This window comes from Vulpes lagopus, chromosome 5 (assembly GCF_018345385.1).
Source record: "Vulpes lagopus strain Blue_001 chromosome 5, ASM1834538v1, whole genome shotgun sequence".
Lineage (NCBI taxonomy): Eukaryota > Metazoa > Chordata > Mammalia > Carnivora > Canidae > Vulpes > Vulpes lagopus.
The window spans coordinates 129,214,493-129,228,751 of record NC_054828.1 but is presented as its reverse complement, the minus strand read 5'-3'; the positions used below and the strand labels follow the sequence as shown (position 1 = coordinate 129,228,751).

General features: G+C 49.3%; 1 protein-coding gene and 1 non-coding gene across 5 annotated transcripts in view; both read left to right on the top strand.

Moving 5' to 3' along the window:
• The window catches only part of RNF144A (ring finger protein 144A), a 118,656-nt gene that overhangs the window by 34,789 nt on the left and 69,608 nt on the right, over positions 1-14,259 (top strand). The window lies entirely within an intron of this gene.
• On the top strand, positions 12,136-12,244 carry LOC121492271. Its single transcript, XR_005988173.1, has one exon. It is a non-coding gene; the product is annotated as a U6 spliceosomal RNA (small nuclear RNA).

The following is a 14,259-nucleotide window of genomic DNA, read 5'->3' as shown; positions in this document are numbered from 1 at the left end:
CTTTTAAAATAAATACACACACATAGTAAAATCATTAAAACTACAGAGAGGATATTAAATACCAGTTTAAAAATGCCTATGTCTGTTTTCCCCAGAGAAAACCAGTATGAATATTTTTTTTTTATTTACCCATCTAGAAAAATTTAGTGCTCATGAGAAGATACCTTTTTATTTTTATTTTGAAGATTTATTTATTTTGAAGATGTATTTATTTATTCATTTTAGAGAGAGAGAGCAAAGCGAGCAGGCGGTGGGAGGGGCAGAGGGAGAGAGACTCCTGAAGCAGGCTCTCATCTGGGTACGGAGCTGGTGCAGGGTTTCATCCCAAGGTCCCCAAGATCATGACCTGAGCTGAAATCAAGAGGTGGCCACTTAACCGACTGAGGCACCCAGGTGCCCCAGAAGATAACCCTTTTAAAATCTAAACCAGATAAGCCATTGGACTGTTCCAAGGAGGGCTTTTAAAGAAACGTCGGGCAGCACCGTGATACCTCGGACTCCCCATGTATGTGTGTCACGAAGCACAAGTCCTGAACATCCATGAGCCGGTCTCTTCCCCAAAGTCATTATCCACCGGGGGGCATCCCTGGGAACGTTCCCCACCCCGTCTGGTCTGACTGCCCTCACGTCCCACCCTCCCCTGCTTCTCATCCCCCATCACTGGTTCAGATGGTCTCTGTCTCTCCCTAAACTGTATATAGAATTTTACTCTTAGAAATGGGGTCAGGCTGTGAGCAGACCGGTGTGCTCCGTGCTCCGTTTCTACGATTTGACCACGTTGCTGTGTGTGGCTGTACGTATTCGTCTACCCCTTACGGAACAGGAGATGATGTGACCCCGAGCAATCCGTGATCTTCCTGCCGGTGGACGCTGGGTGAGCTTTGGTGTATTATTGGCATAAAACATTCTGCTTTTGCTATTTTGGCAAAAGCTATTTTGCTATTCTTGTTTTTTTCTCGGTTATCTACTTAGCAGGAGCCTCTGGGCCTGAAGAAAGGCTAATTCATGATCAACCTTACAAGAAAATGTAGGGATTTGGGAAGCGGTTACACCAGTTTGCATTGTCACCAGCAGTGAACGGGTTTCTTGTGAGATCCACGCTTGTCTTATCCCAACACCTGGTGTTCTTAGGCTTCTAGTTTTTGCACAGTTAACAGTAAAGTGAGCGTAGTGTGTCCAGGGCACTGAGCTTTCTGCATGCTTCATCACCACCTTATCCTCTGTTGTAAAAAAAACCTCCTCTCCTTCCTTTGGTCTCGTTTTCCGTTGAATTGGGTGTGTTCTCATTGATTTGAAACCTTCTTAAAATGTTCTGAAGACTAATGTTGTTGGCTTCATATGTTAAAATATCACTTCCCAGCCTGTGCCATATATTTTCACAAGGGGTCTTTTGATGAAAAGATTTTCTGGATTTTAGGGTATTTAGTGTGTCATCCTTGCCCATTTATAGTAGGGCCTTTCATTTTCATTGTAAGATGCACTTCTGCATCCTGAGGTCAGAAGTTACTTTTATATTTTCCTTTTCCAGTTTTAACATCATGTGGAGTTGATTTTGGTGTGTGATGTAGGAATCCAATATGATTTTTGTCCATAGGAAAAATAATTTACCTAGCACCATCTACCAAATAATACTTTTTTTTCCAACTGATCTGAAATACACGCTGTGTAATATATTCAGTTTTTATATGTGCATGGGTTTGTTTCTGTGTCTTCTCCGTTTATTATGTTTGTTAATTTGCCTACCTCTGTATCACTGCAACATGCTGTTTTTAAAAATTATTTAATTTAGTTAATTTATTTGAGAAAGAGAGCACAAGCAGAGGGAGGGGTAGGGGGAGAGGGAGAAGCAGACTCTCCATGGAGCAGGGAGCCCGATGTGGGACTCGATCCCAGGACCCTGAGATCATGACCTGATCTGGAGGCAGATCATCCAGAAGCTGGATGCTTCACCGACTGAGACACCCAGGCACCCCATCATGCTCTTAATTATTGTAGCTCTCTTTTAAGACTTGATATTTGGCCCTCTCACCTTATTCCTCTAATTCATTGGTATTTGGCTGTACTCAGGCTTTGGCCTTCTGTAGAAATTTTAAAGTTAATACACAACACCCCAATTATAAGAGTAAAACCTGTTGGGCATCTGCTTGAATTGCATTAATTCTATATACGTCTGTTTAGAAAGAATTCACCCTTTTCTATATTGAGTCCTGTTTATGAACATTGTATCATTGTCTATGTCTTCACAAATGTTTTTTGGTAGTTCTATACTTTGCTGTGTGCTGTCCTAGGTACATACATGTTGCGTGTGTTCATTTGCTCCTAGGCACCTTAGTTTGGATGCTTTTGGAGATGGCATCTTTGCTGGGGTATAAAAATGTCATTGACATTTGTATGTTGAGCTTGCATTTAGCCACTCTCCCAAGCCTTCAGTATTTTTAATATTTTGTCCGTAGATATCTCCTTATATAAAAAGTCATGTGTGACTAAATTAAGTATTGTTTATTCCTTTTCAATTTGCCTGTTTTCCTAGCTTCCTGTTTGAGTTTGGGCCCTTACTACAATATTACATTGAAGTAGTGGAAGATGTCCTTTCCTTGCCTTTGATTTCTAAAAGGAATGTTCTAATTTAATTAAGAGTGATGTTACTGTTGCTTTTTTTTTTTTTTTTTTTTAATGTTCCCTATTAGGTTAAGGAAGTTCCCTTATGTTTTTTCCCTTCTGTTTTGCAGAGTTGTGTCTTACGTTTTTGATCATACGTGCATATTGAGTTTTATAAAAGGCTGTTCTGCATCTATTAGGATGACCTTATGGTTTCCACTGTTTTCCTCTTACTGTGTTATAGTAAGTGTATTATTCCAATGGTAAACTCTCTTGTATTCCTAGGGTAAATCTAGCTAGTTCAACCTTATGTTTTTTTCCCCACTAATGCAATTCTGATACACATCTGGATTCTATTTGGTCTTACTTTGTTTAAATTTTTTTTCTTTACTCATGAGTCAGTTTGTCTATATTTTCCCTGACTCTAACTGCTTTTGTCTGATGTAGAAAGATTTATTTTTTTTCTTTTCTTCCTATTCCTTGCATGATTTGAATTATCTGCTCTTGAAATTTTGGTAGTGTTCAGCTGAAGACCAGATCTAGTGCTTTCCTTGTTGGAAGATTTCTATCTGCTCAAGTTTTTTTTTTTTTTTTTTAGGGTTTATAAAATTATTTGAACTCCTTTTTGAGCCAGTTTTCTTAAATTATTATATTTTTCTAGGAGTACATTTAATATTCCCTATTCTCAACTTAAAATCAGTACAAAATTATTCATTCACTTTTAAGTCTCTGCTATTTGTGTTTCATTACAAATATCATTTATTGGGCCACATCTGTTTTTTTTTTTTCTTGACCAACTTGCCAAAGAGTTCATTTTTATTTTAAAAGCAAAATACTTTTGCCTTAGTTGACTCTATTTTAACCTTGTGTTTTACTTTTATCTCTATCAGGTCTTCTACTCTGTTTATTCTATAGTTGCTTTCCTGAATTACTAAGCTTCAGACAGCTCAATAATTTTTAGACTTCTTTTTAATATTAATGAAGCATTTAAGATGATGAATTTCCCTCTCTGTACTGCTTTTTTTTTTTTTTTTTTTTTTTTCTGTACTGCTTTAATGGCATCTTAACTTTTGTTAAATAATACTCTCATCATGGTTCTGTACTTTCTTCTAAGCCCATGAAATATTAAGTCTTTGACAGTTTTCGAAGTTGGGGACTCTTCATTATTGACGGTGGTCTTGACTGCATCGATGTGAGATGGTCCATGTGATAATACCACTATTTGAAATTTGATGAGTCATTTTTTATGACCCTGTGTGTTGTTCGGTTTTCTGAATGTTCCGTGTAGTTTTGTGAAGTTTGTGAATTCGCAGTTTGCTGATTCTGAGATTTACATGTTTATTAAATTTAGATTAATAGTGCTTTTTCTGTCTTCCATATTTTTACAAATTTTGTATGTTCGTTATATTAGGTTATAATGAACGTTCCCTTGGATGGTGTATTTGCCATTTTTGTCAGTAACTATATCAATTTTGCTTTTTATATTTTGCAGCTATTCGATGTATACAAGTTTAGAATTATTCTAGCTTAATAATGAAGTGGACTTGTGTTGTATAGTTACTTTCTTTTTTCTAGTTAGGCTTTTTGTTTTAAATTCTAATTTTTCCAGTAACTTTCTTTTGGTTAGCATTTCCCTGTTTCACCTTTCTCTGTCCTTTGACTTCCAATCTTTCCAGTTTCTCAAGATTTGATGTATCTTCCTCTCTTTGTACAATTCAGTTTTATCATTTCTTTGTTTCAGCTGTCAAGCTTATTAATCCATCTATTTCTTATGATCTTTAGTATATTTGGATTTTATCTCCCAAACTATTTTTATATTCTTTTCTTACTTTCCTTTTAAGTGCATGTTCATGTCTTTGTATTCTTACTGCATCTTTTCCTTTTATAATTTGGCAGTTATACATTCAGTTTCTTTCATCTTAGTGGATACTGCTGAAATTTTACCATATACTATACATAAAGTCTAAGATAATTATCTTAACTCCTCGGTCTTTAAAATACACAAACCTTTAGAACACCGTGATTGACTTAGACTTATAAGCTATGTGTGCTTTTTTTGTTGTTGTTTTGCTTTGTTTTAATATTCTGACTGGGCTTTGGTTATTTTCCAGTGTGAGAGACCATTATAGAATCTAATTCATCATATTGAGAGGAGTAGCTGTTTCTTATTTTTGTTTTAAAGTAATTACGTCTTTGTTGCTACTAAAGGTATAGTCTCTGGGGTCCTAAACCCATTTCAGTATTGGGAGTATCCCAAGGGGTGCTAACCCTTCTGCTGCAGGAAGGTTTTCATGACTCCTGTGTAGATTGTCAGTGGAGTGTGTGCAACAAATATTAGTATAAAAACGTATTTATTTATTGGTCAGTTTGGACTAGGTGGATGATCCAGATCTAAACTGCATGTAAAGAGAGAGCTCTGCTCCTTCATATACTTTGCAAACATAAAGAAAGAACGTAACAGTGTTAGAATTAGTTATTATCAGCAAGGTATTGTAGATTTTTGTAATTCTATAATTTGATTTTACATTTATTTCTTAATAGTGTATCAACATGTATAAGGAGACTCCCACCATTACTGCCCACAAAATAAAAGGCCAATAGTCTCTCTCTCTCTCTCTCTCTCTCTCTGTATATATATATATATATATATATATATATATATATATTTTTTTTTTTTTTTTTAAGAAACCTCTTTGTCCCATGTTTTTCTCAGGGACTTAAAATTCTGGGACACATCAGAGTTTCATTATTAAATGTGTTTATTAGGTGTCTGTGGCACTATGCCAGACCCTATTAGGGCCAGATCAGATGTGCCTTTTCTCCTGAATGTTTCATTGTATGACAACACCCATGTGTCTGGTTATAGAATTGTAGGACGTTCAGCTCAAAGGAGATGATGGAACTCTGCGCTACAGTGGTTTCCAAAATTGTTTTGGGGAGGTGGTGGTGCAGTGGCCCTTTCTTCAAATCAGTCTCATGAAAGGCCAATGTCTTAATAAGTGGAAATAAAGGGCAGAGCAGACTCAGGGTGGAACAAGCTCGGGACACCTGTAGCCCACACTAAGGGTGCTTGGCCTTGGCCTCCAGAGAAAGCCAGGGAGCTGCAGAGCCCACCAGCACTCCTTTGCATTAACCCCTATATTTCATCAGAAGAGAAACGGGAAGCATCCCGGGTTGGCTGGTGGCTGGGCCAGAGTCCACGTCTTCACGGCCCCTTCCGGGCTCTCTGCAGCCACCAGCTCCTTCCCACAACCAGGTAGAGTTGCTGCTCCACGTGGAGCTGACGAGAACATGATTTACACGTTTCCACTTTGAATTATTTCTTCAAATCCAGGTCATGTCTGTCTAGGTCCTTTGCTTGCGTGACCCCAGTTTTCCAGCCAGACTTGCAGTGTCTTCTAATTCCCAACCCTGGGCCTGCTGCGGGCTTCCCGGGGAGCCTGCCAGCCCAAGGAGGAGCCAGTCGAGAGTCCCCGTAACAGGGACGTGGTGACCGAGAGGCTGGTCTCTTCTCTTGCCTTTTGTCTGCTTCGGGCTCTTGCTCGTCTTCTCACTGCTGGTCGCAGAGGGATCCGTTCTTTCAAGCCGACAGACCACATGCTATTTCTGTGCTGTAAATTTCCAAAGCTGCTTCCCCGTCCACCTCTCCACAACCCCACGCTGGAATAAGCAGTGTGTTTGCAGCTATAATCAGCACACTTAAATACTAGTTAAATTCAGAGTGAGCACAAAATCCGTACAGCTCTCGACTCCAGAAGAAGCTGTAAAAATACCACGTGGCTGTGGGCCCTCTGAGACCTTCGACAACAAGGTGATCCCTCTAAACCGTTTTAAGGTTTATGGGGTGTTCCAAAATAGCCCAGATTACATGTTAAGGGGGCTCTGATTCATGGAGACTTGTGTCTGACACCAAGGAGCCTTGGCTGCCGACTGGCAGCTTCCTAGCGTCTGTCCCCCTGAGGTCAGACACACAGTCCGAGCCGATTATTTTCCTGTAAAGTCCCTGAGGACAACACCTTCCATAATCGTCCCTGTGTCCTCAGTGTCTGGTGCGGTGGTTGTGGGCGGCTGAGCTGCAGTCAGAGGTGTTCGGGGCCCCTGGCTCCCCGCCTGACGGCTCCCGTGCGTGTGCGCTGGTGCTTTCCCCGCGCCCGTGTGCACGTTCTCTCCCCTCCCCCCTCCCCCCTCCCCGCGACCCCTGCGCAGGTGGCAGTGGAGCGGCAGCGCCCAGGCTTGCGGGGCGGCGGGGGTAAGAAGTGCCCAAGCGCACAGGATCCCGCTTGCTCTTGGCTCCTGAGTCCGGCTCGGCTGAATGTGACGCCCAGATGCTTTCCGTTTCCCTCTTGCTCCAGGTAGATCCTCGCACACGTGTGTTCTGACCTCCTGACCCCCGGGCGCGCTGCTCAGCCGCCTCAGCCTGTCGCGTCTGGAAGGCTCGGTCGTGCATACCCGCTCCCTTACCCACTATCCGACGGCATCCACATGCTACGGAAAACGCGGGGCCATTTCCACGTTATTACTGGCTTCTCTGCCCTTAAGCTACAGAATAATTGCTCGAAAATGACAAACATGAAAGACTCTGCAGAACTCCCATCCGTGGCTCCCAGGGCCTCGGGGGCCAAGCCAGACACTGCACCCGGCCTGGCCGCCGCCGTCTCATGCTGTCGGGGCCCTGGCCGCCACCCGGCTGGAGTCCAGGATGGTTTTTCACTGGTTACTCCCTCCCGTCTGTCTGTCACGTGTCTGCAGGACGTTTGTGCCGGGACCAGGCTGGTGCAGGAGCCCCCCACCCCGCCCACTCCCCTGCACTTGCTGCCGCCCCAGCCCCCATTCCTGGGCCCTGTGGTCATGGGTTTCCTTAGCGGTGCAAAGCCTTGCAGGTGCTGGGGTGCTGGGCTTTGAGGGAGCACCTGAAGGTCAGGACGCACTTGGGAGTGTTTGCTGACTGAGCGAGTGAGCGGCAGTGATTCGGGTCCCCTTTTGCATCCCCTGGTAACCTGTGTGCAAAGTGTGGTTTAAGGGGAATATTGGCAGATCGGTGAGTGCTTGATGCCGTGATGGCTCAGAGGGGCCCTGGTCCGCCTGCTGCCCACCGTGGTGTTGGCGTCCTGGCTGCACGTGCCGATGCACCTAGTGCCGTGGACTCTGCAGGGGGGTGATGCCCCGCGTTGTTTGTCCCCATGTTTTCCCAGGCAGGTTTGCACACTTGTATCTATGGGATTAAGTGACACTGTCATTTCTTTAAATACTGAGACTGTTGCAGCTTCTGATTCTGAACATCTTCTGAGACCCGACTCTGCAAATGCTTTAGGCAGAAGACACGTCCTTATCTGCTGTACCCCTTCCCCGGGCTTTGAACCAGACACCACCGTGCAGGTCCTGCGACCTCCTCTACCCTCCCCACTCCCCCAGCCCCCAGTCCCAGCGTGTCTGGGGTTTTGCATCCTGGTACCAGGTTCCTAGCTTCTCTTCTGGAGGCTGCAGCCAAGGCTGTCCGATCCTGGCTGTGCCCTGCGAGGCCATCACGGACTCAGGTGGGTGGTTAGGAAGGAGGAAGCGTATGGACCGCCGCAGGGCTCCTGTCACGTTGCTCTGCGAGGTGACAGATGGAAGCACACGGCCGTCTTGCGGAAGGGTTGTCACGTGCGCCGGCCGTGGGGTGCTGGAACCTGGTCCCGCTGCACCGCGCCCCGCCCTCCCTTTGCAGCCTCACCGCTCTGGCCGGCCGCTCCGTCCGAAGGCTGGCCAGAGGTCCAGAGGGTAAAAGGTGTTTGAAGACAGCCCCCGGCTAGCTTGCTAACTGCTGTGACAGAGGCAGCGCGGACGGACAGACGGGGAGAGGACAGGCCTTCCTTGCTTTTCTTTCCCACCCCTTTAGCTGTCAGCCGGTTTGGAAGGAAAGACGAGTTTTACTAGAGCAGCCTATTACGATGAAATTTCCAGACCCGAAGGGTTTAGTGGTGTGTGGACTTGCCAGCATATACCTTGAGAAAATGACCTGTGTGACCCCCTTCTTAAGCCCCTGGCGGGGGGGCCTGCAGTGCCCTGGGGAGCAGCAGGAGTCAGCCGGGCCCCCCGCCTGCAGCCGCCGTGCAGCAGACTCTCTCCTGAATCGTAGGGGCGCGTTCCTGGGACTTTGATGTTCCTGGGACTTTGATGTGGCTCTTCGGTGCCAGGCCAGAGCCTCGTTGTCCACTATTCCGGGACCGTCCCCGTGGCCATCATTGACTTCCCAAAGGGTCCCGGGTTGGGCGCCGCTTCCCGGTAGGGTTGTTCCTGGGACTGTGGGCAGGGGGGCGTGCGGGGCTGGGCCTGGCACGTGGGCGCCGATGCGGTGCTCCCTGTTTCTGCTGCATGAGCCTGAAGACACAGAGGTCAGAGCACTACGTGTGTGCGTGTTCCCCACCTCCCTGGTTTGGGCTGGCGGGGCAGGTGGCATTGCCAGACCCAAAGCCCGTGCTGAGCCTGGGGTCACCATCCGGGTGTTTCAGACCCACGGGGGGTCTTGGCGCTCAAGCAGGCCAGGTGCTTACAGAACACTTTTGTTTTGGCAGCAAGACTTTTTTTTTTCCTCTTTTGTTTCCAAATCAACTGGCGCCTGTGGGCTGAGCGGGGGTAGATGACTCAGAGCCCTGTTCTCTGCTCCCTGAGGCTGCGGGCCCGGCTGCGCCAGGTACCCGCAGGAGGCCGCCCACCTGCTGGCGTCAGAGGGCCCGGGACTACAGTGCCCCCGTCCTCCCTGCCCTCCGGCCACATGCCAGGGGTCCCCGGCAGCATTTTATGAGCTCTGCTTAGTTTCTGTGGACTTTGGCTCGGATGTAGCACAAGCAGCCACCCCCTGGCCCCTCCTGGGAAGCACTTGCAGGGAGCCTGTGACACGGAGGGAGCGCAGTGCGTCTCCTCGAGAGGAAGTTTGAAAGCTCTGTCCCCCTCGGGGTGGTGCTGACTCTGACGAGCTTGAGCCGAGCTCGAGCGGGGGACAGGGTCCCCTGTGAGGATCTCCTGCGCCCGAGGATCTCCTGTGCCTGGGCCCTGTTGGGCGCTTTGCTCGTGAAACCTGCCTTACTCCTCGCGAGGAGCGCGGACGTGGGCCTTTCCGCCTTGTTTTGGACATGAGGAGTAGAGACCCGGAGACGGTGAGCTCGGTGCCGCAGGGCGGTTGCGGGGCTGACCCCACGTCGGGTGCAGGGTGCCCGGCTCTGGGTCCTGCCCTCCTCCGTGCATGCGGCGCTGGGGGCGTGCCGTCTCCTGCTGGGTGGTCCTTGCACACCGGCTCCTGCGGCCCGTGGCCAGCGCGGCTCAGTGCAGGACTCTGACACTTCTGTGTGGTGAAAGGCCAGTTCCCTCCCAAAACCCTTCAGGGACAGATTGGGGAAGAGGACCTGGGTCGTGCCCAAGGTCAGGTGTCCAGGGTGTTCTGGGTGGGTTGTGAAGACCCTTGGATACAAGCTGAGGGATCTACTGGACGCCCCAGCGAAGCTCCTCGATGAGGCTTTCGGCATGTGGCTCCCAGGCGTGGCTCAGCAGTGCCAGCTGCCGGCCTGACCATCCTCTTAGTCCCCCAGGGCGGGACACATGACGGTCCCACCCAAGTACCCGAGACCTATCCCCAGCACACAGCACTCCCCGTGGGAGGCCAGGGCCACCAGATCCTGCAAACGCACCGTGGCGGCCCAGCTCCCGGTGAGGCTGGTGGAGTCCGTGGGAAGCATCCCAGCCAGCCTGCAGCTCCCGAGGGCCCTCCCACCCACGTCCCTGGGGCCGGGGGGCTTCGATCTCCACGGCTGCGCCTGGGGGCTGCCGGGAGGTGGGCAAGGTAGGAAGGAAGCAGAGGGATTGACAGGAGCGGTGGAGACTGAGAACTTTTGCAAAGTAGTTTGATGGTTGATTGGAAACACAGAGCCCCTGGGGTCTGTTTGCTCGCTCACATCCCGGGGAACTGTGGCTGGAGCAGCAAGTGGGTGCCCAGGCCCCTGGGACCCCGCAGGGCTTGTCTGCCGTGGTGCTGCTCTCACTGGGGGACCCACAGGGTTAGCGCCCTGTCACTTCCTCACTGTGACCCTTTGTTTCCTCACAGCACCCCCCCCCCTTGTGCCTTCACATTCTGGGATTCTAAGAATGAGTTGATCTTTAGAAATGCACTGATTGGGTGCCTGGGTGGCTCAGTTGGTTAAGCGTCTGCCTTTGGCTCAGGTCATGATCCCAGGGTCCTGGAATCGAGTCCCGCATCGGGCTCCCTGCTCAGCAGGGCATCTGCTTCTCCCTCTGCCCCTCCCCTCTGCTCGTGTGCTCTCTCTCTCTCATACATAAATAAAATCTCTTTAAAAAAAAAAAAAAACAGAAATGCACAGATTTCCTGTAATATCTGGGAGGATATTCTATGACCGTGGAGGCCATTAGAAAACTGTGGAAACATGGGAGGAGAAAAAGTAAACTGTGCGGTTTGGGTTTTTTGCCCATTGAAACCCTCTGATTTTATTTTCTTCTGTTCCTCCCCTGGGATGGGCTAGGATGTGCAGCGTGGACGTTTGTTCCTTTGGAAGGAGGTCTCTAAGCAGAGCCGGGTGTCTCTCTGAGGTTTCCAGAGCAACGCTTAGAGTCTGGCTCACATTCCTATTTTTGAAAACTTAGCAAAAGTTTGCTTCTGATGCCCGGAAGGCATGCCGGGAAGGGAGCCTCTGCTTTTGTTTTGTTAGATCAGTGGAGTGGGGTGGGCCCCCCGGGGTCCCCGGATGCTACTTCATCGGGGCGACAAGAGTGGCCGGCGTGTATCCTGGACGGTGATGACCGACACGCACACAGAAAGACACTTGAGCCAGTCTGGGGAGTGAAGAGAAAGCACTCGTGCCTCAGAAATGCTGGCGTGCACGGAGGTCGATGGAAGTCAGAAGCGCCGTGGGCTTGTTCAGCACATGGCATTTATCTCTTCTCTCTGCTCCCAACCTCCTCGTCCCCAGCAGGCGCGATCATGGCCGTGACGGGCAGGGTCCTGGTGTGTGCACGGGTGAGTTGTCACAGGGTCCCTGCACCGATGCCGTGTTCACGTGTGCAGGTGGTTGGTTTGCTCTCTTCAGCTGAAGGAAGGACGGGCCTGCGTGTTATTTTGAATCTGGCAGCAGAGGGATCTTGTGAAGTCACTGGTCAGTGTGATGCCTTTTTAAGGTGTGTGCACGCACGTGTGTGTGTGTGTGTGTGTGTGTGTGCATGTGTGGTATCAGGGAAAGCTTAAAAAAACCTACTTTGGTGTTTGAAATAAACCTGGTCCCCTTGATGTCTTTCTTGGTTTGTGGATTTTTTTTTATTATTCATGAGAGTCACAGAGAGAGAGAGAGAGGCAGAGACACAGGCAGAGGGAGAAGCAGGCTCCATGCAGGGAGCCTGATGTGGGACTCGATCCCGGGTCTCCAGGATCGCGCCCTGGGCCAAAGGCAGGTGCTAAACCACTGAGCCCCCCAGGGATCCCCTTGGTTTGTGGATTTATCATTTGTCTCCTTTATGCCTTTGGTCGTGTTTTCTCTTTTAAAACGTCATGTGATGGTGCTCGCTTCGGCAGCACAGCTACCGAGACGTTGCAACGACACAGGGAAGGTTAGCACGGCCCCTGCACGAGGACGACACGCAGAAACATCACGGGATGCCTCTGCGGCTGGAAGAGAAATAATAAATAAATGCTTTTCTTTTCCTACACCTAACGTTGAGTCAGTTCACGGGTGTCTTACTGCCCCGAGTCACGTCACAGAAGGGTTGGTTGGTTGCTTTGCAGGTATTTGATTTGTGTTCAGATTGCACTTTCTTCCTTTAGCTGTACTCAGACATTAGAACGATAATATGCAGCAGCGACCCGGCACCGGGAAAGAACAGATTATTTTCTGACGGTTGGAGGTATTCTATGTATTTTATTTTTGACATTGGACTCCTATGAAAGCCCATTTTCTGATTTCGGATGCTATTAACTGTTCATTTAAGTTCTGTATTAAGCACCGACGTTGCCCAAGGCCCTGCGAGTGGAGCTTTTGGGAGCCAAAGATAGACGCCGATCTGGCCTGGAAAGAGATTTTAATGTGCAGGGAGAGACGAGCTGCGCGCGGCAAGGACGCCCTTAACGTTCATTTCGGTAAACGGGGAAATAAAGGAGCCACGGCGAGGAGGGCTTGTGGTGCGCGGCTCCACGGGGTGCGCGGCTCCACGGGGTGCGCGGCTCCACGGGGCCGGGCCTCCACTTCCAGAGCGCGGCCGGGACTGTTTCTCATCTCTGCGTCTGCCTGGCATCGCTTTGCTCCCCCGTAGCAACATCCTCCGACCCCGGAGGGGCCTCTTCCGTGAAGCATTCCTGGCCAGGCCCCCTGGAGATGCGGCTTCTCCTGGGGCCGCCCTCCCTGTGTGGCCCGGTGGACGTAGGACTGGTTGTGTCTCTTGGCGTTTTGGAAACTGTCTCTCACTCACTCTAAACACGTGTAATATTCCGTGTGAGCTCCAACCTCCTGGCTCAGTGTCCTCCTGTGGAGAGTCAGGTAGCACCCACAGCCCCTTGGACTGTGGCGGTAGCTCCACTACCTTGGCAGGTGAGCTTACACAGGTAACCCGACACTTACTGGGCCATCAGTAACACATTACTCTTTCCCTTCTATTTTATGGAGTTCATGATGCACTTGGGTTATTTTATCAACTCCACGTGAGCTTCCTGAGGTGGGGTGCCCATAGCCGGTGCCCAGCCCAGGGCCTCACACGCAGAAGGTGTTCGGTTCATGACTGGGCGACCCCATGCTCTTCCTGTGGTTTGTGGCCTCATAAGGAGAGAGAGAGAGAGAGAGAGAGAAGTGGGGGGCAGGGGGAGAGGGAGAGAGAGAACCCTAAGGAGGCTCCGTGCTCAGTGCCAAGCTCAACATGGGGCTCGATCTCACAACCCTGAGGTCATGACTGAGCCAAAATCAAGAGTCAGATGCTTAGCCGATTGAGGCACCCAGGCGCCCCAACATCATGGTAATTTGAAAAGGTGGATGTCTAAGGAGACCGTCCCACGCACTGGAGCAGAGGAACGAGAAGTTGACATCGACTGGAATCAGGCTAACAAGTCCAGGAGAAGCAGCTGGACTCCTGAAATCCAGTTTCTGGGTTTGAGATGTGTGAGGACGTTTCTTTCTGGACCGTGCCCCGTGCCTTCCACAGGGACACACGGGGCTCTGGAGAGGAGGAGGGGGTCGAGGTAACATTGAGAGTTCTCCGATGATAGGAAGGTTAAGTAGCCCCAAATGCAAGCCTGACTTTCGGTTGAGCATATGTCCACCCTCACTGGCCACACAAGGAGTCTTCGGGTCGAAATGGGTCCCGTGCTAATCTGTATGAGTGACTGTGTGGGTCCACGCAGATGCCGTCTCTCGGGGGGGGGCCTCTGCCCCGATGGCGGGATGAGGGGACATCACAAGAGAAGAGGCTCAGATAGACCGAGGACCTCAATAACTTCCCTCCCTGGGCCTCCTCCCTTTCCTGTGTTTCTCTCCTTTCCTTCCTTCTGTCCTTTTAATTGAAGAGGAGAAGCCTTCTAGCTGGTTCACGACTCATCTGGAGGTAAAACTCAGGGTTTCTGGGTCATATGTCCTTTATGTGCAGTCGCTGGATGAGGAATGGGGGTTTTTAAAGATGAATTTAGTATAGTGTGTGCCC